The sequence below is a fragment of the Rattus norvegicus genome, chromosome 1, assembly GCF_036323735.1.
Source record: "Rattus norvegicus strain BN/NHsdMcwi chromosome 1, GRCr8, whole genome shotgun sequence".
Lineage (NCBI taxonomy): Eukaryota > Metazoa > Chordata > Mammalia > Rodentia > Muridae > Rattus > Rattus norvegicus.
In genome coordinates this window covers 265069245-265097233 of record NC_086019.1, presented here as the reverse complement: position 1 = coordinate 265097233, position 27989 = coordinate 265069245, and the positions used below count along the sequence as shown (strand labels likewise).

Here is a 27989-nt window from a genome sequence, read left to right as displayed (position 1 = left end):
TATTTATTTATTTATTTATTTATTTTTACCGCAACAGTAACCAACCATGTGGTGGGAATTAGAATAGAATAAATGGGTAACTAAGCTATGAGATAGCCAAGGAACAAGCCAAAGCTTTTGGCCTCGGTATTTATTGTTGAAATACTAAGTCTCAGACTCCTTGTTTCTGGGAACAAAGAGGCCAGGTAGAAAAGCTTGCAGGTATAATAGCCCCATACTGGTGTGCAGTCATACCACCATACTCTGGCCAATGAGATGTGAGCAGAAATGACGTGCGATCTGCGTGGGTTCTAGTCTTCAAGAGATCTCCGTCTTCTCATACCCACTCTGCCTCCTCTCAGAGCAAGGTGATGTGGAGAAGTGTTTGGGATCAAAATTTAAGTTAAAACCTAATAGATAGAAAAACAAGAGATGAGGCCAGGACCTTACTCACTGAAGCAGCTTCGTCTTGGGGGATCTTGTGAAAGTAATTTATGTGTCATTTATTTAGGTCAAAGTCATTTTGGTCGTTGAAATAAGGAAGGAATTTATATTTGCTAATATATGGAATTAGAGAGCAGGCAGAGAGGGAAGGAGAGGAAGAGGAAGAGGAAGAGGAGGAAGAGGAGGAAGGTGAGGAGGGAGAGGGAGAGGGGGTAGATGGGAAGGGAAGAACATAGAGAAGAGAGAAAGTGCAGAGTTGTATCTGGAAGTCAAATGGTGAGTCGGAGATGAGGTGCATGGGTGGATTCCACAGGGTGAAGCATGCAGCAATCAAGCAATTAACATTTCCTGACTAACAGTCAATGTCTTCAGGCAAGTGAGAAAGCCCTCCCTCCCTCCCTCCCTCCCTCCCTCCCTCCTGCCCTCTGAAGGTGTTCCCTCTCAGCTAGGAATCCTCCCCTCCCTTCCTCCACAATCCATTACCTATGGCCTGCCCCTAGAATACTGGAGGCCTATTGAATGTGTCACCAAGCCAGAGGCTGGTTTTCTCAGTGATCTGGGAATACGGTTAGCTTCAGATCATGTTAGACCTTCCTAGGTGCGCCGTAGATCATGGCAAGACACAGTCAGATGCCCAAATGCCTCTCTCCTTGGGGGAGACAAAGGGGACCCCGTTACTCAGCAGGTATTACTGATGACTTTAGGTCCTTGTCAACCGCTTTCCTCTGGAAACACCCTGTCCTTGCGCGGCTGCCACGGAGCGGAGCTGGGGGGTTGTTTATTTGTTTTTGTTTTTCCTGTTTCCATCTCAGCTTTCACCTGAGCTTTGTTGTTTCCTGGGGTCATTGTGCTGTCTAGAGCTGAGCTTAGTAACACGCAGCTTCCTGACGTCCCCCCATCACCACACACACACACACTGGCTGCCCGTGCCCCATACCACCCACTGCTTCTGATGCGGTACCGGAAGCACCCGCAGCGCCAAATAAAAGCTTCGGGTTTTTTATCGCTGGACCCTTTATGCCTTCGAGTTCTTCATATCTTATTAAAGCTCAAACCAGTTGAAGCAATTTCTTCAAAAGCCACCCAGATTACTCTGAACGACAAGGGGGAAGGAACAAAAGCAGCTAAACTGCAAAAGACGATCTGGAATGATCGATCCTCGGTGTCTGGCTCGCTTCGACAGTCCATGCTTCATAACAGGAAGCAGGGGAGAAGACCCAAAAACAGCTGCCTTTGCCTTTAGCACCAGATCACCTTTCTGCCCAAGCTTTGTCCTAGAGTAAGGTGCCTCGGGTCTAGGTCACCAGCTGAACAGGTGTGTGACCCACACGAGGTTTCATCTTGAACAAAGACCTCTTGCCTGTTTTAATGTCCTACTATCATATTCCCAAATGCACAGGGACCTTGCACAAAAGCCTACCTTGCAGTAGTCCCTGGGAATGTTTGGTAGCGGGGCCCTGGGAAGGACATGATCATTACCGCCCTCTGGTATGAACTCTGAAGATCAAAAGGCTGCTGCCTGCCCTTAGGCTGAGAGCTCCCCAGCCTCACTGGATCCCAAATCTGAACTTTGGAAGGGTCATGGGGCAAGTCTGGTAGGACACATGATATGCAGCCAAAGCTGGGATCTTAATCCATGCACATACCTGTGGACCTCAGTTTCACCACTGTTGAAAAGGAAAACGCACTCTTTCCTATGCAATGCAGACACCAATAGAATCAAAGGCTCACAGCTGTTTTAGAGTTGCCGGGAGAGCACACGACTTTAAACAGTTCAACTGGAAAGCAGCCACTGGGGGATTTCAGATAGTCCCAGCCTGTGAAGGCAACAAGGATCTTCCCTTTGGGACAGTTGTTCCCTTGGTTCAAGGTGTGTCCATGTCACTGAGCCTGCACCTAGTGAAAATGGAGCCCATTAGCAAAGATTTCATTGACTCTGGACACACAATCTCAAGACAGACAATCTTTTCTGTAAAATGTGGAATTTAAGTGTCCCGTGTCTGAGGATCGTTGTACATTTACTTTGTCCCTTTAGCCAGAAGGGAGTTCTCAAATGATCCAGTGTCTAGCCATGACTCACGAGGATGGAGCTAGAGACCCATGTTCTCTTCCCTGGATGTCGGTGAACATTTCATGCAAAGGCTGTGGTTGGAGCTTATCCGTCATACCCACACCCAGGCTGCTGAGCTGCTGCTGTAGCCTGCAGTGGGATGCTTAAGCCGAGGAAGACAAACTTGGGTAAGGTTGTTGGGCAATGCAGAAGCTTGGTATAGGCCATGACAGAGGGTGGCATGGAGGAAGGGGCCTGTCCCTCAGAGGAAATGGCAGTAGCATCTATGCAGGGGAGAAAAGACTTGAAATGGAAGAGGCTAGGATTTCCCCCTCTTTGAGAGTGGCCTGGAACTCATCTGTAGAAGTGGCATCAGCATCCTTTGTAGACCTTTGGCCTCATGAAAGCCCAGTAGAAACAGCATAAGGAGGAAGCTGTATTCTTTCTGTTAAATTCCATTGAGCCCATGCATCCCGTAAAATGATACCTACCACGAGTATACTATCTCCATGCAGACAAGAGGAAGGAAATCATATCCGTGTTAGGAGAAAGACAGTGTCCCAGAAAAGGGCGTCTGGAAGATTGCCAGCTGCATCCTACAGCATTGGGGGGTGCAGGGCAAGAGGCAGGTACAGGTGACTGGTGAGACATCTACATAGTCCTCAGAGTTCCCAGGGACACAGGAAGAACACTGTCCTTCAAGAGTAGACTTCCGGGCTGGAGAGATGGCTCAGCGGTTAAGAGCTCCGACTGCTCTTCCAGAGGTCCTGAGTTCAATTCCCAGCAACCTCATGGTGGCTCACAGCCATCTGTAATGAGGTCTGGTGTGTCTGAAGACAGCTACAGTGTACTCGTATACATTAAATAATAATAATAAAAAAGAGTAGACTTCCTTTTTTGGATATGGCGCCAAATGCACAGGCAATGAACGTAGAAACAAGCAGATGAGAACACATCAAACTAAAGAAGATTCTGAGAGCAAAGTCAACAGAGTGAAGACGCACGCTGCAGAGCGGGAGGGGGAATGTGCAAGCCGTGTACGGGAAACGGGGTCAGTCGCCAACCATGTATAAAGAACCTCTGGGGGCTGGGGATTTAGCTCAGTTGGTAGAGCGCTTACCTAGGAAGCGCAAGGCCCTGGGTTCGGTCCCCAGCTCCGAAAAAAAAAAAAAAAAAAAAAAAAAAAAAAAAAAAAAGAACCTGGTCGCTTGGGAAAAACCAAAAACACAATTGAAAGTGGACTTGATAGATGTTTCTTCAGGAAGATGCACAGTGGCCTAGGCCACTCAGTCGTCAGAGAAGTGGAAACCCCAAGCCACACTGAGATATTAATTTACAACATCAGGTTGGCTGTTCTCAGAAGACAAATGCTGTCCAAGATGTGGAGAAATCAGAGCACTCCTTTACCCCCCTTCCCACCGACGCAAAGGGAAAGCCCTTTAGCCATTTATAGAAAGCAATTCGGAAATTCCTCCACACGGTATAAACAACCATCGCGACCCGAGAGACCACCTATGGGTGCTTATCCAAAAAACTAGAATTCTAAACGGAACGCTAAACAGCTTAAAACAAAAACAAACAAACACAGAAGGAAACAAAGCCATTCCGGTGCTGGAGAGACAGCTTTACAGTTAAGAGCACCTACAGTTCCTACCGGGGACTGAAGTGGGTTCCCAGCACCTACATTAAGTGGCTCACAACAGCCTGGATTCCAGCTTCAGGGGACCTGACACTCTTCCTGTGGACTCCAACGGTACTCACCCTCTACGCGTGTACACGTGCTCATGTGCGAACACACAGACACAGATACATACGGACACAATTTTAAGGTAATAAAAATAAATATTTAAGTAAATAGATAATGTCATATAGGGTAATATGGATGAACCCCGAAGAAGCTATGCTATGTAAAATAACTAGCCACCGAAAGACAATGTTTCAGGATTCCCTTTACATGAAGTATCTAGATGCCTGGGATCACGGAGAGGTATGAGGGCTGTGGGGGAGGGGAGTGAGAGACTGCAGAGCAGCAGCATTCAGCTTCCATCCAGCAAGATGAGTGAGTTGTAGAGACACACACCCCTGTGCTCCAGAGGGAGGCCATATTATACGTAAAGTGCTCTCATCACAATCAAAGAATTACTTTGTGGCCATGGGTTGTGGGGGCCAACCAGATCCCATGTGTGCAATGACTTAATCTGATACCTCGTGATCCACAAGTGCCATTTCTAGCTGAAGAAATATAGAGTCCAGAAAATTGAAGCAATGTCTTCCAAATATCCATTGCTCACCCTACCCCTGTCCCATCCACTTATTGGGAAAGCCCTGCTTTGTTCACAGGTAATAGAGAGAGCAGCCCATGGCACCATGGGATCCATTTCCCCTGAGCATAGCCGACTGGACACATATCTAACACCTGACCCAAGTCAAGCCAACCAAATCCTTTCTCTCATCTCCCTCTTTGGAATTTGACACTACTGTGTCAGTGAACTTGGAGGAACCCAACAGTGTCAGGTCTGGAATCAGTGCTAGTAGAACTACTACTAATACACTAGTGAAGTAGTATACTATAATAGAGTATACTATACTAGTGGACATACTATACTGTACTATACTAGTGAGAGTAGTACACTATTCTATACTATACTATATTATACTACACTAGTGAAGTAGTATACTATACTATAATATACTATGCTAGTGGGAGTAGTACACTATTCTATACTATACTATACTACACTAGTGAAGTAGTATACTATAATAGAGTATACTATACTAGTGGGCATACTATACTGTACTATACTAGTGAGAGTAGTACACTATTCTATACTATACTATATTATACTACACTAGTGAAGTAGTATACTATACTATATTATACTAGTGGACATAGTATACTATACTAGTGAAAGTAGTATACTATACTATACTGTGCTATACTACACTATATTGTACTACATTATACTATACTAGTGGAAGTAGTATACTATACTACACTATACTATACTATACTATACTATACTATACTATACTATACTAGTGGAAGTAGTATACTATACTACACTATACTATACTACACTATACTATACTACACTATACTATACTACACTATACTATACTATACTATACTAGTGGAAGTAGTATACTATACTACACTATACTATACTACACTATACTATACTACACTATACTATACTATACTATACTATACTATACTAGTGGAAGTAGTATACTATACTGTGTTATACTATGCTACACTACACTATACCAGTGGAAGTTGTATACTACTGTAGTATACTATACTGTACTATACTATGCTACACTATACTACCCTATATTAGCGGAAAGGGTATACCGTGCTGTACTACATATACTATACTAGTGGAAGTAGTAAAGTATACTACTGAATGGTACTACAGGGACAACTGCAGAAACAGCCATCTGTGGGACAGCATTGAGACTGGGCAACTTTCCACTCATGGTGGGGCAAGCTGCACGCAGGAGCTTCCTCTGAATGCTTAGGAAAAGGCTACTCTCTTTTTCTGGAACTACATTAAACAAATCTCTTCCCCAGAACCTGTAGGCCTTGTCCCAAGTCCCCAGGGAGGGCCACAGTCTCACGCTATATGCCTGTAATGTAGCCAGGAGACTTCATGTGCCCCACAGCACCTGCTTCTTCCCTTGAAATAAGATCCCTTTGGTATTTATAGGGTCCGTCTTGGCATTTCAACATAAAAAAGGAAGTTTCTCTGTCCTCACCAGCTTGTGGATGTGACACATGGTCCAATAAGAACTCTACTCTCTATCTGAAGATCTCTAAGTAGAGATGGTCCCATGATACCTGAAAGCCAACTAGCAGACACCTGGCCAAGGCAGTGACCGAAGCCAGCTCAGGGACCAAGGGGCCTTTGTCTGAGGCCTGGCAGATCTCCCTGTTCTGAGCCACGTTGTAAATCCTGGCATCAGAATGTTCCCAGAACAGAGTGAGGTTCCAGCCTGGGGCGGCCAAGTTCCATGTCTTATTTCCCTGCTAGGGAATAAATTACTTGACACAAGAACTCACTGGGGGAACTTCTGTCCCTTAGTGAGAAATCTGGGGCCTATCATCCTGGGGCCATGGAAACTCATCTTCTTCAGGATTCGGCTGCCATTTCTCTGACCCCTCAAGGGAGATAAACTTTTTCTGAGATGGCCACCATAGTAAGAGCTACAATTGGGGCCTTTGTGTATGCCTTTGCCTTCTAGAATGGTCATATAAAGTTGATGGTATCGCCCCATCTTACAGATAAGTAAACGGAGGATTAGAGAGAGTTGTTAAATGTTTTCCCAGAAGCCATTCCCCTGGTGAGAGAGCCGTCTATTCTCCTCTGCAAGGTGCACTCCCTTCTACACTGCTCCCTAAATCCTTTGCTTAAATTACTAAGTGGTTTTACAAGTATTCTTCTGATGACAAGGGTGCCGATGGGTGGATAAGAAAAAAGAAACACAAGTATCTTCCCAGAGTAATTAGCAGAATGGAGATTAGAACACTTCTGCCTGGTCTCAAAACCAAAGGTTCAGGGGCCAAAGATTTGTGAGATTAAGATGCCCTGTGCTCACAAGAGAGACCTAAGATTGGGCAGTGTCCACTTCCTGTTCGCCTGAACTGAACGGGTGGTTGCTGGGAGGAGGACCCTTTCTGGAGGCTAGAATATGCATGCTGGCAGAGTTCCTGGGATCCAGGCTTGAGGGGAGAGAAGGGATGTGGGAGTAGTCAGAAGAACTTTAGCTCTCTGTGACCATAACATAGGCCTTTGCTGACTCTGTAAGGGTTGTAGGGCTGTAGGAGAAAGGCAAAGCTCACTCAATGTTACCCTTAAGTATAGACAGTGGTCAGAAGGCTCACTTAACACCCTCGAGGATCCATCATAGCCTGAAGCATACCCAACTATAGGAGCAGACACCAGTGGGTCAGCTCCCTTGTGGAAGACAGCTTCTGGCTGGTATCCTACGTCAAGTCTGTCAGTATCTGAATAAATGAACCCTTTGGACATCAGAAGTGAACTGACGGTACGCCGTACCATCCACCGTGATAGTTTTTGTAATGTGCATGGCACAGGTGCACTCAGATCTGAAAATACACATACTTACACAAATTAGTGCACACATGTATGTGTGTGCCTTCGTACCAGCCTTTACAGCTCACCTGACCCCCTCTCTAGACTGAAACATTATGAGAGAACGGTGACCTTATACTGAAACCCCACGGAACAGAAAAACACCTCCCTGCTCTTCCTTCATCTATCTGGAAGGTCTAAAGGGTGAGTTCTCTCTTCTGGATTCATGGTGTGGCATAAAATAGCTCAGTGGCATCAACGTCTTTTGCTTCTCAATTTTCACAGCAGGTTGAGCAGGCGTGACAGCAAATCCACCCTCCCCCTCCACACCTCTGTTCTAAAGATCCTCAACGGGGACTGTCCATCTGCTGAGCCAGGTAAGTAAGACCTGTGGCGAGACCCAATCAAGAGTTCACATTTGAAGGGAAACATTAAGAGGGGAGATGTTGGAGGGAGAAGAATTGAGCCAATACCTCAAACCTTGCTCTTCCAAGAGCTGGAGTAAGAGTGGTAGAAATCTCGCCATCTCTCAAACTCACAAAGGTTTGGCTGGCCTCACTGCCATTTGGTGGTTTATGTTGTGACTCGATTACGTAATAGAAGGTTATCTAATCCACCCAATTGTATACAGTAATCTTGAAATCTATTTTCCCTCATAAACAAGAGAGTGGTTCCAACCAGCAATCCACTTAACATCTTAACCCTGACTCCTCCTTACTTGCATGTTCTCCTGACAATGCTTCCATTTTTCATTTCTTTAATTGGACAACTTGGATTGGTGAACTGACCACCAGCTATGGGGTAGGTACCATTCTCCCTCTCTTTCCCTCCCATTTCCAGAATGAAAGGAACATTTAATGGCCACTTCAAAAGTTAAAGGAATCCTCAAGTACTTAGGGTTCAGTCTGCTGGATCAGAGAAGTCTCCTTAGCCTCTTCTGATATTTGACATCTCAAATAGTGTCCACAAATGCTGGACATGTTAAGCATCCACAGTAGTTCCATGCATGATTTCTGAGAGTCTACGAGCTCTCAGAACCTAAGGGTTCTACTAAAACTTCAGAAGACAAAAGGAAAATCAGCAAAGAAATGTGTAAAAAACATCCATCTGTATTCCCCCTCCCCAACTCCACCTTCTCCTAGTGCTTGCCGGCACTTAACTATTTCATCTTTTGAAAGGAAGACTGACACCCAAAGTTTATAGGTCCACCTCAATCCATCTCCCCCTTGACTGGGCTAATAAATTAATATGGTGCCCTTATCACAACAGGCACAGTTAGAAGACTAGTAATCCGACAGCTTTAAACTTCCCTTAAGGAGTCTCTCCTTGTATGCATTTTCCTAGAGTTTTGGCTTATTGGTTGGTTTATTTAGCTGGGATATTTATTTATTTATTTATTTATTTATTTATTTATTTATTTATTTATAGCAATAATTTGTTGTCATGGTCATTGTCTTCTACTTCTTCTTCTTCTTCTTCTTCTTCTTCTTCTTCTTCTTCTTCTTCTTCTTCTTCTTCTTCCTTCTTCTTCTTCTTCTTCTTCTTCTTCTTCTTCTTCTTCTTCTTCTTCTTCTTCTTCCTTCTTCTTCTTCTTCTTCTTCTTCTTCTTCTTCTTCTTCTTCTTCTTCTTCTTCTTCTTCTTCTTCTTCTTCATCGTCATCCTCGTCGTCGTCGTCGTCATCATCATCATCATCATCATCATCATCATCATCATCATCATCATCAGGATTATGTTCTTGGAGAGTCCTGCTCTGGAATGAGATCTCCAGAGACATTTAACAACAGGGTAGGCTTGTGTAAGCCGTGGTACCGCGCCCAGATCAAAGGGGCAGGATGGGATTAATGGGGAGAGTTGCTGTTTCTTTGTAAGAGTATTTGGATCTGAACCATCCGACCTTGTGTAAACCCTTTCCAACTTCATTCATCAATAGAGTCTCTTGAAACCTCATGGATTCCCTGGCCTATAATCTTCTTTTGTTCCTGTAATGAGATGAAGGGAAATGACTCCCACTGAAATACGTTCCAATTAATTATGCCTCTGAGTCAATCTTTTGGATCATGATAAGTGGTTCACAGTCAGACACACCGCCTCTCCTGGAATATGTATGCACACACTTGTGCTGGCTTTCTTTTTGGAGAGTAAGGAAAATCAGACAAAAAAAGCAGTAATTGATTGCAGTTAAATAGTTTTGAGGTTGAGCCATGATTTGGAAGATGAGACTGATATGCCCTAAACCTTCTGGAAACATCTTTCAGCTAAAATGAATTGAATTTGTGCTTTTCCTCTTGAGTTTAAGTCCTGGGAAGTTATTAGGAACTGTCTACAGATTGACTTCAGGTGGCCAGTGTGGGAGGTGGAGAGTGGACAGGAAATAGGGAGTCTGACAGTTATGACAGAAAATTTTATTTAACCCAAATAAATGTTTTATTGGATTTTGTGAGGGAGCAGTTGGTGAATTTGAATTTGTTTCCATGTATCTCTCTGCCAAGCATTGCTGGCTGCCATATAACGATTCTGAATTTTTCATATCAAGAGCTGAGGGTCAGGGTACATGCCTACCTCTTAGAGCACTCACAGAGTTGAGACAGGAGGATTGTGAGTTCAAGGCTAGGTTAGACTGTATGCTGTGTACCAGGTACTCTCACATAAAGATACCATCAAGAATGTGTGTGTGTGTGTGTGAGAGAGAGAGAGAGAGAGAGAGAGAGAGAGAGAGAGAGAGAGAGAGAAAGAGAGAGAGGAATGAATGAATTAAAGTTGTTTTCCTATATCCAAATATATCTAGGAAATGCAAGATGAAGTCAGGTAAGGAACAAGTCCCAGTCAAAAGGAGACCGGAAGGGACCAATACAACAGCCCAAGAAGCCTGTCATTTCAAGGGAAGTTACAGGCAGCTGGGAAAAGAGGCTGAGGCACACCTGCCAACCTTTACTGGGTGCTGAGAATTCGTTGCACATTTGAGCAGTTCCTGAACACAAGAACTCTCTGCCCTATTTTCCAGACACTGAAATTGAGGTCCAAGAACAATTACTATTAGACAAAGGAGCTTGGATGTAAGGCCATGGCCATCTGTCTGTCTTACTATAGACATGTGCTACAGGCTGATCAGAGGGGAGTTCTGCAGGGAGTCAGAGAAGTTTGCTGAGGGCAGAAGAGATAAAAAGTGTCCTTTGGTTTCAAATGTGCAAGACAGAGCTTGGGTAAGGACTGAGAGTTCAGCATTGGCTTTGACAACTAGAAGGTCACCTGTGACCTCACAGGGTACTCTAAGGGGGGGTCACCTATGACCTCACAGGTCACTCTAAGAGGTCACCTGTGATCTCACAGTGTACTCCAAGGGGTCACCTATGACCTCACAGGTATGTTTGCCTTTGCCTTTTCCAGTCTTAGTCACGGTCTCAGTGCTGTGAAGAGACACCGTGACCAAGACAACTCTTATAAAGGAAGGATTTAATTGGGTTGGCTTACAGTTTCAGAGGCTGAGTCCGCAACCGTTATGGCAGGAGGCAGGCATGGTGCAGGAGCAGGAGCTGACCTTCAGGCAGAGAGGCAGAATGAGACACCAGGCCTGGTATGGGCTTTTGAAACCCTATTTCCTTCAACAAAGCCACACCTACTCTGATAATCCTTCCTGAATAGTGCCACTCTTGATGAGTAAGCATTCAATTATATGAACTTATGTGGCCATCCCTATTCAAACCACAACACCCCGCAAGTTTAGCATAGGATCAGGAACCATGTTAGCTTCTGCTTGAGAGAACGGTGCCATAGCCTGTGACGTGCTTCTGTTCCAATAAAGTTTAGTTTGGTGTTTTATTTTTAAATTGTTGCATTTATGTATGTGTGTGCATGCACGTGCGTGTATGCTATGTACCTATGCACATGCACATGCCCTAGCTTATGGGTGGAGATTAGAGGACACTTGCAGGAGCTGGTTCTCTCTTCTCACCATGTGGGTACCTGGTATTGAACTTGTGCCATCAGACTTGATGACATGAACCTTTCTATGCTGAGCCAGCTATCATTGTCACAACAATTTTTTTAAAAACATGGATGTTTTGTCCGGGTATATTTTCATGTACCATGTGCATGCCTACAGATGGCTGTAAGCCACTGTGTATGTGTGCAAAGAACTGAACTTCTACAAGGAGCAAGTGCTGTTAACTGTAGGGCCATCTCCTTAGCCCCAACAAAATGCTTTTTACATTATCTACAGACAGCAAATTTTCCATGTTTTTTTTTTAAAGATCAATCCACTTTTCCCTCCTCTTAACTCAGTTATTTCAGGCATAAGTGCCACCCTATCTTGAAAACACTTCCCGAGGTCTGCAGACCCTTAGGATTTCACAAAATTGAAAAGGTGATATATAGGCAATTACTCTACAAGGCCTTCTTGTAGAGTTTCTTTTTCTTGTGCCTTAAGGTCCTCAGTCAAGAAGTGTATAGGGAGAGAAGGTCCCTCCTTTGCTCTCCTGTCCTCTAGATTTCTGGTGTTTTCTCCATGTCACTGTGTCTTACAATGTAAGGATTGGATTTTCTGGAAAATCTGTTCTACTCTCAAAAGGATTTCAGGATGACAGATCTCTGAGGAAAGATGTCATTCTTCCTCCACCACATGAAAGGTTCTGCTAAGTCCCTGAAGAGCTTTCTCACATGGACTTGACCATCCAAGCCATGCTTTCATGGGCTTTCTCATTCTGTCACAGCACTGCATCCTGGTCGAGGAAGACAGATACATTGAATATGGGGGAACAGCTGGACACTAAGTGCAAAGAGGACATTAGCAGTGTCCTTTGTGGGACACGGAGAAGCTCCCAAACCAAGACCCTTCCTGGGTTTAAGTGCTGCATTTGAAGATGGTATACACACTCTCCTCATGTTGACCTGGACTCTGAGGCACAGGAGGCCTTGAAAGGAACACAGTGACAGCCTGGCCAATGAGTGACAAGATAATTTCCCTGGTGGGGATTGGAGCTTGCATGGCACGAACAAGTATACAATTTGCCTAATGTTCCCTCAAGTGACATGTCCTCACTCCTCAAGGAGGCCATTGAGGAGCTCCCTGTAAATAAGCATGGATAATGTCTCCCATGATCTTCCCTTGGCTACTCATTTAACCTAAACTGCTGACAGCTCCATGGGGGTCCCTGGAGGTCTCTACCTACATGACAGGCAATCTCCCCTCCCCTTGCAGATCGTAGCTCTCCAAGTCTTAGCTACGGAAAGCAGAAGGGGCACAAACCGAAGGATTTGCCTTCTAGTCAGGCTCCCTGGACAACGGATAAGGTAGTTGAAATCAGTGGTTCTCAATATGTGGCTCAAACGACCCTTCCACTGAGGCTGTCAAGACCATCAGAAAACACATTATAATTCACAGGGATAGCAATGTTACAGCAGTGAAAGCAATCTTATAGTTGGGGGTCATCACAGCATGGGGAACTATATTAAAGCATTAGGAAGGTGGAGAAGGTCTGGATGAAGTTGGTGATGAAACAGAGCTAAGGGAAGGGCACTATGGGTGGGTGTCACACTCTCGCAGAGTGCACATCACACCTTTGCTCCTGCTGAACTCTTAGCCAAGGATTGGATTTCAATCTTGCTGCGTGTGTGTGTGTGTGTGAGTGTGTGTATGTGCATGTGTGTGAGTGTGTGTCTGTGTGTGTGTGCATGTGTGTGAGTGTGTGTGTCTGTGTGTGTGTGTCTGTGTGTGTGTGCATGTGTGTGAGTGTGTGTGTCTGTGTGTGTGTCTGTGTGTGTGCATGTGTGTGAGTGTGTGTGTCTGTGTGTGTGTGTGCATGTGTGTGAGTGTGTGTCTGTGTGTGTGCATGTGTGTGAGTGTGTGTCTGTGTGTGTGTGCATGTGTGTGAGTGTGTGTGTCTGTGTGTGTGTGTGCATGTGTGTGAGTGTGTGTGTCTGTGTGTGTGTGCATGTGTGTGTGTGCATGTGTGTGAGTGTGTGTCTGTGTGTGTGCATGTGTGTGAGTGTGTGTGTCTGTGTGTGTGTGTGCATGTGTGTGAGTGTGTGTCTGTGTGTGTGCATGTGTGTGAGTGTGTGTCTGTGTGTGTGCATGTGTGTGAGTGTGTGTGTCTGTGTGTGTGTGCATGTGTGTGAGTGTGTGTCTGTGTGTGTGCATGTGTGTGAGTGTGTGTCTGTGTGTGTGCATGTGTGTGAGTGTGTGTCTGTGTGTCTGTGTGTGTGTGCATGTGTGTGAGTGTGTGTGTGTGTGTGCATGTGTGTGAGTGTGTGTGTGTGCATGTGTGTGAGTGTGTGTCTGTGTGTGTGCATGTGTGTGAGTGTGTGTCTGTGTGTCTGTGTGTGTGCATGTGTGTGAGTGTGTGTGTGTGAGTGTGTGTGTGAGTGTGTGTGTGTGTGCATGTGTGTGAGTGTGTGTGTGTGTCTGTGTGTGTGCATGTGTGTGAGTGTGTGTCTGTGTGTGTGTCTGTGTGTGTGCATGTGTGTGTGAGTGTGTGTGTGTGTGTGCGCACACGTGTGTGTTTTCCAGAGATAACAAGAGGAACAGGCAAACATTCACACCTAAAGCCACCCTGCTGGCTGATGCTCCCAGACCTACGTATGCAGAGACTTCCTTCCTATGTCTGACGCTCCCTCACTCCTGGGAAGATAGATACTCCCAGGAAGCAGCACCCACCACTTAAAGCATAATGAAGTAAGTTTTATAAAGCAGAATTGATGTATCATTTGCATCATGAAGATTTTGTAATACACACACACACACACACACACACACACACACACACACACACACACACATCTCACTCACCAAACCTACAAAATCAAACTTCCCAGCTTTCTATAAGAGGAGTCTTTCTAAAAACTACTTTTAGGGGCTTGTTTATTTTATTTTGCTTTTTGAGTTTTTTTTTTTCAAGTATGTATCTAGATGTACAGATATCTGTAGATATCTAAATAGAAGATAGATATAGCTAGGTAATAATAGACAGATTGATGATAGAAAGGTTACGGATAGAGATAGGTGATAGGTAGATAAGATAGATCATAGATTGGTGATAGATGATGAAGATAGATATTAGATGATACAGGATAGATCTATGGACAGATCAGGAGAGATCGATGATAGAGAGATGGCACAGAGAGATAGATATACAGATATATGAATATATACAAATAGATGATGGATAGATGAATAGATGGATGGATGGATAGATAGAGGATAAATATAGAGATATATGGACATAGATAGATAGATAGATTGATGATAGATAGATAGATAGACAATAGATAGGTGGATAGATGGATGGATGGATAGATTGATTGATAGACTGATAAATAGATATAGATAGATAGTGAATTTCCAAAGGCTGATTGGTTAAAATGTCAAAATGTCCAGAAGCTTCTCTTTTCCAAGCCCCACACCCCTCCAACTGGCCTGGGCTTAGGCGCGAGGACACCTTGATGAATGTTTGTGAGAATCAAGAGCAGAAGCAGAACCATGGTGTCTGTGAGCTCAGGACTCTTCACCCAGATCTCTGAGCTTCTGTCCTCCCACCCCGCCGCCTCCTGAGAAACCACCTCCTCCTCCAGAAGGTTCTGTCCTCTGTGACGACAGCCGCACCACAGCTAGAGTAGATAACTCCCGCCACAGATGAAGTCTCACAGTTTATTATCCCTGGCATCTAACGGAGACAGCGACACTCTCAAGTAGGAGCCTAGAAAAAATCAGTCAGAGCCCCTTTTACATGCCTGCCCCTCACTGACTTGTCGGAGGTTTTTTTTCTGTCCCCTATCATCGTCAGAGGAAAAAAGACAGAAGGCTGTGCTGGCTGGGCAGCGATCAGCAGCATAGAAGGCACCAAGGGAGAAGAAAATATGCAGCATTAATATTTAATGCCCCCTTTCCATTTTCCCCTAATAAGCCGAGTGCTCCGGCGGACAGAGCTGATTTATTTTGTCAGCAGTGGAAGAATTTCAAGTGTGGTGCATGTCACTGGGTCACACGGAACCCATCACCCAAAAACACACGCTGCAGAGGCATCCAAGACAGGAGTCCTTTGGACTGGATCTCAGTCTCTGGGCTTCAGGATGTCTTGCACACAGCATGGGGTTTGAGTGAGGAGTGACTGCAGAATAGGTGGTGTGCTCCCCACCAAGTTGGGGCACAGTACTGCCCCATGTGTGTCATGTGACACATAGCTCCAGCACCCACTCAGGGCCCCTCAGTCCTGCCCAGCTTACCTCGGAACCAATGACGGCCTGCTTCAGACTTGGAGGGTCTCTCGAGCCACCAGAGCTTGCTGTGTCCTATAACAGAGCCACTGAAAGAGCTAATGGAGGCCTCTGAAAATAGCCCTGCAGCAGTATCAAGTGGAGCTGTGAGACCCGCAATTCTGCTTCTTTATGCCTCTGATGTGGGTTCTGGACTGACTCGCAGAGGTGTCTGGTGGGAATGACCCTCCAGTAGCCTGTAGCTCTGATGTGCTCATTAACGGCCTGGTGCTTTCTCCAGCTCTTCATGGCTCCTTCTGGAATCCTCACCCACATATGCTTGCCCTGGAGTCACTGTTTCAGCCAAGCAATCCCTTCCTAGCTTTCTGTAACAGCAGCCAGCATGGTGAGTCTCAGGTGGGGCATAGCCTTCAGACACCTTCAAGACCCTTCGGGATGGCTTAAAATTGCAGCCAGGACTAGGAACAACTCCCATAGGTTGTCTTTTGTGATCGTGAAGTCTGGTAGTCACCAAGAAAGAAGACCATCGCCCAAACTTTCCAAACAACTGCAGGAATGAAGATGGACTGACCTCAGCCCATTTCACAGATGAGGAAAGTAAGTCCCTGGGCACTCCAGTGGCTGCTGCCCATTCCCCAGTCACTTAGAACATGGCCAGGATACAGACCCTGGCATACTGTGCTACGTCTGATTCCCTACACAACCACACGAGAGGACTTTCCTAATGAATTTGGTTGGTTGAGAAAACTTGTCAGTCCTCTTAATGAGGCTTTATGCTAACAGGAAGACTTGTGGGACCTGAAAACTCAGAGGTCAAATGGCTTCGTCCTTTCAACATCAAACCCTGGCAACTGAGGAGAGGTTTGTGCCTACACTTTGTCTCTGAAGCCAATGTACCTAAAAAGCACTGGAGAATCTATGCTTGGGGTTCACTCTTCCCAAGGGCTCTCAAGGATGCTTGAGATCTGAACTACCACTGACCCTGAAATGCAAAAGGCAAAGGGTTGGAGAGATAGCTCAGCTACTAAAGCTCTTGCCATGTAAGTCTGAGGACCTGAGTTCAATCCCCAGCACCGCAGGAGGAATCCTGAGAAGTCGATGCCTAGCCAGCCTCACCTAACTACAAGTCCCAGGTCTCCATGGGAGATCCTGTCTCCCAAACCAAAGTGGGAGGCTCCTAAGGGAATACTTCACACCCATACACATGGACATCTGCATGTGAATGTGCACACACACACACACACACACACACACACACACACACACCAAAGAGGAAGCTAAAAATCAAGTAAATCCCATGAATACGTACAAATGTCATTGCTCATTAAATGAAATGCACGTTAACAGTTTACAGCCTTCAAAAATAATGTGCGGGTTAGACCCCTGCTTTGTCATGCACAATCAGATATACAACCCGAGACACCATGACTAATCACAAAATAAATGAGTTATTTGCTGCCATCTAATTTCAAAAGCAAAATCATGAAATCCTTTGAAGCTTTCTGCAGCAAGAGATAAAGTTTGCTATAATACGGGCTCCTTTAGCACTTTTGACATGAACTGAGGTGGGTAGATCCACATTAAAAAGCGCCCAGGGCTAAGACAGAGCTGAAATGGCTCTCATTACCCAAAAGCTTGGATTGCTCATCCTCCTGCACCCTGAAGCCCCCTGAGAGGCTTTCTCAGCCCCAAGAATAGCCCCAAGGACCACTATGACTCTTGGTGGGCCAAGAGAAAGATGTTTCAGATAAAAATATGGGCTTCCCTATCTCTTCACCATGATCGATTGATGGAAACCTCCACTGGTCATTGATTTTTCTTTTTGAATATGTTAAGTTCTTAAAGTCCTTTTTAATATGAAGGAATCTTTAATTTATTCTTCTCGTCAGCTCCTTGTGCCCCTATGGATAGCTTTCCGCACCAGGCCTTCACCCCACTCTGCCTGTGCTTGACTTAGGAAATCACCTTAAAGCTTAGTCTTGGGATTACTCTAGGAAAAGCCACTTTCTTGCATTCGTTGGAGGCAGGTGCCATCCTCTTCTTCCTCTGTCCCTCCCTTCCTTCCTCCCTTTGTCCCTTCCTCCCCATTTTCTTTCCCCTCCCTTCTAGCCACTCCACACTTGCCCTCCCTCTTGGTCATCTGAAGTACCAGAGGAATGCAGGACCGAGAGACCACTTGTGTAAACTGAAGATGGGAAAGGAAAGGGGGGAAAGAGAATGTGTCAATGAAGAATCATAGTTCAAACTCAAGGATGCCCAAGAGATATAGGAAGGAGGGAAGGAGGGAGGGGAGAAAGAAGGAGGGAGGGAGGGGAGGAGGGAGGGAGGGAAGGAGGGAGGAAGGGGAGAAAGAAGGAAGGAGAGAGGGAGGGAGAGAGGGGATAGAAGGAGAAAGGTCAGATCTCTACTTGAATTGTCAGAAAAGCCTTCCCCCAGGAGTGTTTTCTGTCTGGGAATTGTGGTGTCTTTCTCGCCATGTGGTTTGGAGGTGATTTGGGAAGAAACTGGGAACAAGGGTTAAGAATACCTACATTTTAAAATACTTAAGTGAGCTCCTTGGTCATTTTGTCGGAAGGGGGATACACTGTTTCTGCTATTCTTTAATATATTATGTATCAGTGAATTGATACAGTTCCCCAAGTACTCACCGTCTTTCCACAATGTATTGGCCACAATGGTAGGTCATTTTCCAGCTTTCCCTTTCCCTTGAGCTGCCAGAGAGCTCACAGATACATTATACATCTGCTAGGCCATGGTGTGACCGTTGGTTTCAGATGGAGGCTACTATACATGGTAGAACTGCTGTTTTCTTAGTGGTAACGTGGCCCAGCCAGGGCTCTGTCACTGGAATGAGGTTTTCTAGGGGTTTGGGGGAAACCACTTTCAAGAGATATAATGTCTGGACTATTAGCTTCCTAGGTCAGGAACACCTGTCTAATTAGAGTAGTGCAATTAAGTAGGAAAGGACAACTCAAGCCTCAGTGTTTAACAGATAGTAATTGCATGTGATGCTCAGAGGCCAGACACCCACCTACCTGTGCAAGGTCCTGGGATTAATCCCACGTACCACAAAAGAAGTGTTGCCTGAATGCGTAAATGAGTAACTAGGAAAAGAGGCAGGTGCTAAGAAGAGAGGCAGGTGGTAAGAAAATACTCATTTGCAGAAGGTTTCTCTCCCTCTGGTCACCAGGCATGGCTACTACTCCCCTGTGTTACCAGATGCGATTCCACTTTCTGGAATCTTTGTAACAGAAAGAGGAGTAACTACAGGGTAAAGGCAAGACAGAGAAGGAAGGCTGAGATAGGAGACAGGGTAGCCTTGGAACACCTGGACTCAGCCCTCCTCAGATCCAGTGACCGTTAGCTGATCCATTCCTTTTCTTCACTGTGTTAGTACTTGTGACTTTGACTGCTGAGGTATTCAAGTGTCTCGCTAATTTCTCTGATCTTCTGAAAGAAGCCAGAGAGAGGGTACAGTCATGGGGCTAACTCTAGCAACCTCCGTTCTTGAGTTATCTGGGTGAAAAAAATCTATTTTTATTTATTTATTATTTTACCTTTAAAATAACTTATCGTGGACCATATAGTCCAGCATATTAAAGTTACTCCTGCTGCTCAGTAAGAATAGAACAATGAGAGAAAAAAAATAGCAAAACACTCGAACGGGCATCTAAATGGGATGCAGAGGAGGCAAGCAAACAAGCAAAGAGCTGTATCTTGTCAACTTCAGAAGTCCTTGAAGAATTCCAACAGGACGTCATAGCCAAATCCCACCCTTTCCTGTTATAATAAACAAATGGAAAGAGAGCAGCTGAGAGTAACCTGCCAGCTGCCCTGCGCTGCCCCGTAGCCCTGCGCTGCCCCGTAGCCCTGCGCTGCCCCGTAGCCCTGCGCTGCCCCGTAGCCCTGCGCTGCCCCGTAGCCCTGCGCTGCAGTACAACCCTGCGTTGAAGCTCACTTGAAGCTCACTCATCTTGAACTTGCCAACCAGGTTCAAACCAGGTCCACAATTCCTGGGCAGGCAGTTAACACCTTTTGGAGACATATCCTTGTCAGCCTGTATAAATGCTTCTGAACATCAGATGTCACATTCTATGTGCACCCCTTAGGGAAGAGTAGCAGGGCGTGGCTGGCAATTGTCCTAGTGCTCTGAGAACGGTGACCTGGAACCGCTATAGCTGAGACTCACTTGTTGAGCCTGTCTAAGCAGCTCCCTTTGCAGAACAGAGAAGCCTTAGTAAGGCTGCTTCCCAAGGTAGACTTTATGTTAGCCTAGGAGTCTCCCGATTTAAACCAAAAGCAGACAAAACAAAACAAAACAAACAAACAAACAAACAAAACAAACAAACCCTATTCTGTTCTCCAAATTACTGAGAAAACGAGATTCTGGCTATGAGGTAGAGCAAGAAATAATTCTGTACACTCATGGAAGTAAGGTGATGTCCAGAAATTATAGCCTGAAAGGAAGTTGGCTGGGAAGAGGTCAGCTTCTGTGTGAGAAGTTCTGGGAACCAAAATCTCAGAGAACTGCATAACCAGTTCTTCATGAGCATGGATGGGAGGGGTGTTCCCACCACCTGCCCAAGGCATTGGCCAGGACCCATGCTGATGTCACTCACACTTTTCTAGAAAACCAAAGAGCAGCCATCCCCGCAAGGCACTCGCTTTCATTTCCACCCACCTCTGTTTCCCTCCTCTCCATGGCTTGCCTTACTAACTTCAGATCTTTTGAACCCTGGGTCCTGAATAGAGTCATCTGGAAACAATCAACAATTAAGGCTACCTAGGTCCCACACCCTGAGATGTTTTGTCTCTTGTCAGTCTCCTGAATTGATAGTTTTAGAAGTCTCCTCAGGCAAATATAATGAGCAGGGGTCAGCATCCTTTTGCGTTCCAGAGGTGTCCAGTCCACAGCCTGGGGCCACACACAGCCAAGCAGATCTTTGAGTGTTGCTAAACAGAAAATTGTAAGCTTAGGTAAGACATTATGACTTTTAAAGAGTGATTTATTTATTTATCTTATGTATATGAATACACTATTGCTGTCTTCAGACACACCAGAAGAGGGCATCAGATCCCATTACAGATGGTTGTGAGCCACCATGTGGTTGCTGGGAATTGAACTCAGGACCTCTGGAAGAGCAGTCAGTGCTCTTGACTGCTTAGCCATCTCTCCAGTCCCCAACATTGTGACTTTTTGCAATCTTTTTCTTTTTGTTTGTTTGGTTTGGTTTTTTTGTTTGTTTGTTTGTTTTTGTTTGGTTTTTTTTTTTTGGCAACTTGATTGCAAAGCTCTCCAGTGTAAAACTTGTTCATGATTGCCCGTTCACTTGGCAGCATCAGGGAAAGTAAATGCATGTATGCTCTTGTAACCCACCAGCCACATGTAGATTAAATGTGTGTCCTGGGACAATTTTTCTGCATCTAATGTGACCAAAAGAAGGCAAAATTTGGACATCCTGCAAGTCTTATCTAAAAAAAAAAATCCCCATTTGTTCTTCCATTGGCAGTTGTGTGTAATAAAGCTATCTGTCACTGACCTCTTCTGACGTGTGCCAGAGATGTAACAGAAACTCAGTAGGCAAGAGATAGCCCAGCTGGTAATGGCAGCTGCTGCCAAGCCTGACAGGCCAAGTTCGATCCCTAGAACCCATATGGAGGATGGAAGGAAGCAACTCCCACATGCCTCCTTCTCTCTCTCCCTCCCTGTCTCTCTGTCTCTCTCTGTCTCTCTGTCTCTCTGTCTCTCTCTGTCTCTCTGTCTCTCTCTGTCTCTCTGTCTCTCTGCTCTGTGTCTCTCTATGTCTCTGTCTGTCTCTGTCTCTGTCTCTGTCTCTCTCTCTCTCTCTCTCTCTCTCTCACACACACACACACACACACACACACACACACACACTCGAGAATTCCTTCCAAGAGAAAGCAAATTCATAAAGTCATCAGAAAGATGGCTTTCAGCAGCCGAGAGTGCAGGAGGTAGAGAGAGTGGACAGTTGTTGGGGAGAGGATGGGCAGATATTTATGGGGCTAGAATTTCAGTGTGAATGCTGAAAAGCGTTTTGTAGACGGATGGTGGTGACGGCAGCGCAATGGAAACTCACTTGGTTCTAGCCAAGTATGCATTTAAAACTGGTTTAAACTGGTTTGAACCGCACCTTTCATGATCTGGGTTGTACTTTCATTTAAAACAAGTCGAAGCCTGGTAGGTCTTCTGACTGATTCGTATTAGAGTTGAGAGAGCGCTCTCTGAGGGATGACTGCTTCATGTCCACTCATCTGAGCATTCACTTGTCACCTGTCACATACTAGGGGCCAAAAATGGTTCTTAGCACTGGGTGGGCATCTTTGCTGCCCCGTGAGGTATAGACTCCACTTTTGGAAGCAGAAATTAAGTATCTCGTTTTTCAGTTACAACCGAGATTACACCTCAAGGAAGGCACAAAGTGTGTGACCTAGCCTAGGGAGCTTATAAAAAGTAAATCCCTGAAGAAATGAAAGATGTTTAGGAGTTAACACAGGTAAAAGTCTGGGAGCACACGATCTAGGCTTGGGGTGCTGGAGGAGCTAAGAGAAGACAAGGGGAAGAGGGACACACACGGGGAAGAGAGACTGAGCAGTGGTCACATCACATATGGCTTTCCACCTACTCTGGGTAACAGGAAGGAGTTAAGCACACACATGTGCCCTGTCTTCTGAGCTCTTTGTGCTCACCGTGAATACAGAATTTGCACATGTGCAGTAATGCCCCAATACATTAATAATGGACAGCACACCAGGATGGATGTTTCTCTTTGGTAGTGAATATCCCAGACAGCTTATTTATAAGGTGCCTGGTCATACAGTTTACCAACGGACCAGATGCCTCCCAAAGAGCAGGGATGGAGGTGTCCACTCTCCCTCTCAAGGGCTTGCATTCTCCTGATAGACAAGGGCTTCTCTGTATGTCTCTCTGCTTTCAAATCATACCTATAGCTACCTTTCCATTGTTATGGTAAAACATTTAGACCAAAAGCAACTGAGAAGCCAAAAGGGCTCGTTTGATTTATATTTCCAGGCCATAGTCCCTCATTAAGGAAAGGAAAGGCAAGAGCTTGAGCAGAAACCACAAAGAAATGCTTCTAGGTAGCTTCCTTAAAGAGATAGATGCACCTGCCTAGGGATGGTGCTGCCTACAGTGGGCAGTCAAGACAATCTTTCACAGATATGGGTGATTCCTCAAATGGGATGACTGCATTCTGTGCCAGTTGACATCTGACATTGGCAAGGCCACCATAGACAAAATATCTTCACACTTCACCCTAGATAAATATCTTCACACTTCACCCTAGATAAATATCTTCAATATCATTTAGCTTAATTGTTTCTTTATGGCAGAAACACGTAAAGAGGTGGAATAACTCACCCTAAGGTCATAAAGGCACAAGAGTTGTTATATGGCCAAGCTGAGAGTGAACTCCAGTCTCCTGCCTTCTAAGCTAAGGCCCTTCTTAGCCCCAGAATGTAAGAAAAAGTATACATGGCTGTCATACTTGAGAGAGAGAGAGAGAGAGAAAGAGAGAGAGAGAGAGCACATTTAACTAGAACTCAATAATTCTATATAAACAGAAAGTAAATAGTTAACACTTAGAATTCGTGGTCAGTCAAAAGCACAAAATAAAATGCCAGAAATTAGTTTAAATGCGTGGTCATAGTGAATATGGACAAAGAAAATTCTTCTCATAGACATTCTGATACATTCAAACATCTTTTGTTTTACATTTAGCTTCATGCAAGTATTGTAGGAGGGTTGAAATGAAGGACTGATATAAGATAAATCAGTGTTGGTCTAGCAACAGAAGAGGCAGCATAGCAATACTGACACCAAAATATAAAATAAAATTAGAATTTAATTAAAAAATAAATCAAAAGTATCACATAAGGCAACTTGTTTGGGAGCCTGACTGTGTTCATAATTTAAACAATTACTGTGCTAAAAATTCAAATCATTATGTAAGGAGCAACAGTGTAACAAAGATAACAAGGAAATAATATCTGTAAGACACACACACACACATCACACACATACACAATTCATACACACATACACATAACACACACAAACATATGCACACATTCATACATACACACTCATACAAACATACCCCATATACAGGTACAACAGAGAGAGAGAGAGAGAGAGAGAGAGAGAGAGAGAATGTAACTATGCAACCAAGTGATTTTGAGTACTATAAATCCGTTGGACTTCCTTTGACTTTTAAACACCCCCTCATATTTCTATGCTGGTGGGCATGTTCCCTACAATCCTAAAAATTTGAATTCTCTTGTCAAACCACAGCTTCCTCTAGTGTTCTCTCACATCTGCTAATCAGATAGATGTCTTCAAAATCACCCTCATCCCCACCCTAACCAGCTCAGACGCAGGTGCCCATACAGAACAACATCCCGGTAGCCCTTCCACTCTGACAGAAAACAAGCTGTTAGATGGTGAGCATGGTACACAGTGAGGATGCATGCTCTCAGACTCCAACTATGACGGCGGATGCAGACAATGTCAGCCAATCGGATGGCTGACACAGACAATGCTAGCCAATCGGATGGCTGACGCGGACAATGTCAGCCAATCGGGAACTGCTATTTAAAAAAAGATGCTTTCTTGGGACTAATGGGGCGTGGGTAGAGGGTGTTAAAGGAGCTTGTAGCTGCGTTCAGACAAGCTTGTTGCTGCGTTTCTCACCTGCTCCTGGATTCTGTGCTGTTGATTCCCAAGCACCTCCAACCCCCAAGGACAAGTAGAGTTGGGAAGTGGGTGGCCCAGGCCACAGGCAGCATCTGACGCCCAATGTGCGGTCTATGGACTACTTCATCATCCTCGTTTTGTGGCGGCTTGCGAACCTCGGGGAGGGGGGAGGGGAGGGGAAAGGGAAGGAGAAGGGGGAAGAGGGAGGGAGTCATAAAAACCCCCAAGTGGCCCAGTTCTGGGCCACAAAGTCTCAGTATAAAGCACATGGCAGCCGCACACGACAGCGTGCCTGCTACAAGTGGTCCTCAGCAGCTGCCTTTCCATCCATCAGAGCTCCACCCAAGACATTACTGGGTCACACCAGGCAGGGTGTTCATGGCATGGCCAATGGGTATGGCTGGGCTGGTTCTCTGCTCCCAACAGTTAGGTGAAGCCTGAGAGCTGGCTTCTGGGGGAGCTGAGGCTCTCTGAGTGGAGTGCCCTAGACTGGGCTCAGGAGGAGCTGGAGGTGAAGGGTCATTTCCGCAGTGGAACTTGGGGTCAGGAGGAGCAGCAGGCGCTGCTGGGAACTTGACTGTGCAGCCCTGTGTCTTTTGTTGCCTTCGATTGTCCCTCCCGCAGCCTGCCATTGGGACCCCTGAATGCACTGCACACATTCTTGGCAGGCTGGGGCCTCAGTGCTGGGCTCAGGTTCATTAATCTGCCTGCCATTGAGCTGCTATGAAAAGGGGAAATTGTTTCAGGATCCAGAGAAGTAAGGGTGAAGGGATGAAGCAGGAGGAAGGCCCAGGCCGACTTCCCATGTGCAGCCAGGGCTGGGGCGCTGAGGCCCGGAGCCCAGAGCACCAGAAAGAGCTGGCAAGTCCTTCCCTGGAAAAACCTTCGGTGCACGTGGCCAGGCCATTAATTAGCCCAGTAACAGACGCTAACCCTGAGTCACCATGGAGCACAGACAATAAGGCCTGTGTGCTAAGGGAGATGACAAATGAGGGACACAGAGGGGAGGGTGACAGCAGAAAGGAAGATGAGGACCAGAAGGACTGCTGGGGCCAGAGAGCTGCAGTGAATCCCAAAGGCTGGCTGTGATGGAGAAGAGAACCTGAGATTGACCAGAGCCATGTAGAGATCTTCCCTTCCACTCCAAATGGACAAATGACAGTTTCGACAGCCACAGAATAGGCTTGCGTTGGGCTGAGTCCCTTTACGAAGGCCATAATCCAGAAGTGTGGGGCTGCTGAGTTCATTTTTTAATTGGAAATAGTATTTCCTTGTGTGGACATGCCACATTATTTATCTGTTTGCCAGTTGATGCACACTTGATCACTTCTACGTTTCGGTTCTTGCAAACAATGCTGCTTCGGGCTCATGTGTAGGTTTTACGGGGGTGATTTGACCTTGAACTCAGAGATCTGCTTGCTTCTGTCTCTTGGGATTAAAGGCATGTACCCCCTTGCTTGGGCCTAAGCTTTTCATGGCCACTGTTCCTCAAGATCCAGATTAAGTCTTTGTCTTTTAGCCTCAAGATCTGAATCACAAGTGTGCCCTCAGTTTGTGGACTGTAGTTTGTAGTGGTTTGTATATGCTTAGCCCAGGAAGTGGCACTATTAGACTTCATCTTCGGATGAAAATGTAGAACTCTCAGCCCTGCCTGTGCCATGCCTGCCTGGATGCTGCCATGCTTCCGCCTTGATGATGATGGACTGAACCTCCGAACCTGCAAGCCAGCCCCAATTAAATGATGTTCTTATAAGAGTTTCCTTGGTCATGGTATCTACTCACAGCAGTAAAACCTAACTAAGACATAGTTCATTCCAGTTCATTCCAAACTATTCTTTGTTCAATTGCAAACATGAACAATAAGCTTAGCTGGGTGGGATCTTGCTCTGAGATCATCACTCCTTTAATCTCTATCTTCTTGAACATGGGATTCAGCTTCCTTTCATTTCCTGGTGCCCCTTTATTATTACTTGAACCACACATTTTATATTTCTCCTTTCTATGTTTGCTACACTTGTTCAAAACACTCTTCATGAGAGTTAACCAGAGAACAGTCTTTGTTGAGCTTTTTTTGAGACTTCCTTTGTCAGTTCAATTAATATAAATATCTTTATCTTAGCCTCATGTAGGCTCTTCAGACAAGGGCAAAAAGCAAAGACTTTATTCACCAAGCTATCATAAGAACAGTCTCTTAGCCACATGTGAAGATTCTTCTCCTTTGAAACCTCTAGAACCAGGCTTCCACAGTTCAAGCCACCCTTAGCAACAAAGTTTTCCATATCCTTACTAGGATAGCCCATTAAGCCCCACTTAACCCATTTCATTGCTTTCCAAATCCAAAGTCCCCAAATCTACATTCTACCACAGCAGTACCCCACTTCTGGTACTAAATTCTGTCTTAGTTAGGGTTTTAATGCTGTGAACAGACACCATGACCAAGGCAACTCTTATAAGGACAACATTTAATTGGGGCTGGCTTACAGGTTCAAAGGTTCCTTTCATTATCATTAAGGCAGGAACATGGCATCCGGGCAAGCACAGTCTGAAGGCTGCTAGCAGAATACTGGCATACACACACACACACACACACACACACACACACACACACACACACCCCTATATGCTAGACTTCTTGGTAACTGAATGCTATTCGTTTGAGAAACTGTTTTCTCAGACACTTGCACCATTTCATTCTCTACAAAGACACTTTGAGTGTAGGAGGGAATGACCTGGTGAGAAAGTTTATCACTGTAACAATTTAGACAATATTGGGAAGGTCCTGCAGTCCACTCATTCACCAAAGAAGCCGTGTGAACAACTCGTCAGGCCAATCTCACTTTTTCTTCTCTTTTTCTTTCTCTCACTGCATGTGTATCAACCCAAGTGCTTTTGTTACAATGAAGTTTTTAGTAATATGCCATTTTACATGTGTGGCTCAGTGTCCTTACGTGTACTCATGTGCATGTGCAGCTCCATGTGTGTCTTACATGGAACTCTTTCAGCTTCCCAAACAGAAAGCTTTGCAGCTATGGAGTGAAAAGCCTTGTCCTCCCCTCCCCTGCAGCCATGGCAGCTGACATTCTACTATGTGCTGTGGATGTGGGTAGAATTTGTGAGTGGAATATAGAGTGTTTGTCTCTCTGTGCCTGGTGTATTTTGCTTAGCACAGTGTCTTCAGGAATCATCCATACCGTAGAGTGTATGAGAATATCCTTCCTGCTGATGGCTGAATAATGTTCTTTATATAAATAGATATATATTAGCCTTTTTCTAGATGGATACTGGAGTTGCCTCCGCCCTTTGCTATTGTGAATAATACTGCATTGACCATGGGTGAATACCCAGCTCTTATTTCCACTAATTTCAACTACCTTAGGCATATACAAGCCTTTTCCTTAAAAGAAGCCAAGTGGAATTTGAAATTTTCCCAATATAAAAATTTTAACGCTGCACCACTTTCACACTTTGGTTTCTGCTTGC

The 27989-nt window shown here is 45.2% G+C and overlaps 1 long non-coding RNA gene across 1 annotated transcript; it reads right to left on the bottom strand.

Moving 5' to 3' along the window:
• Positions 1-34: 34 nt before the first annotated feature.
• LOC120098090 (uncharacterized) lies at positions 35-18557 on the bottom strand. Its single transcript, XR_005496016.1, has 3 exons — positions 18424-18557; positions 2070-2319; positions 35-389 (listed from the first exon to the last, which is right to left on the bottom strand). It is a non-coding gene; the product is annotated as an uncharacterized LOC120098090 (long non-coding RNA).
• Between the last annotated feature and the right edge of the window lie 9432 nt (positions 18558-27989).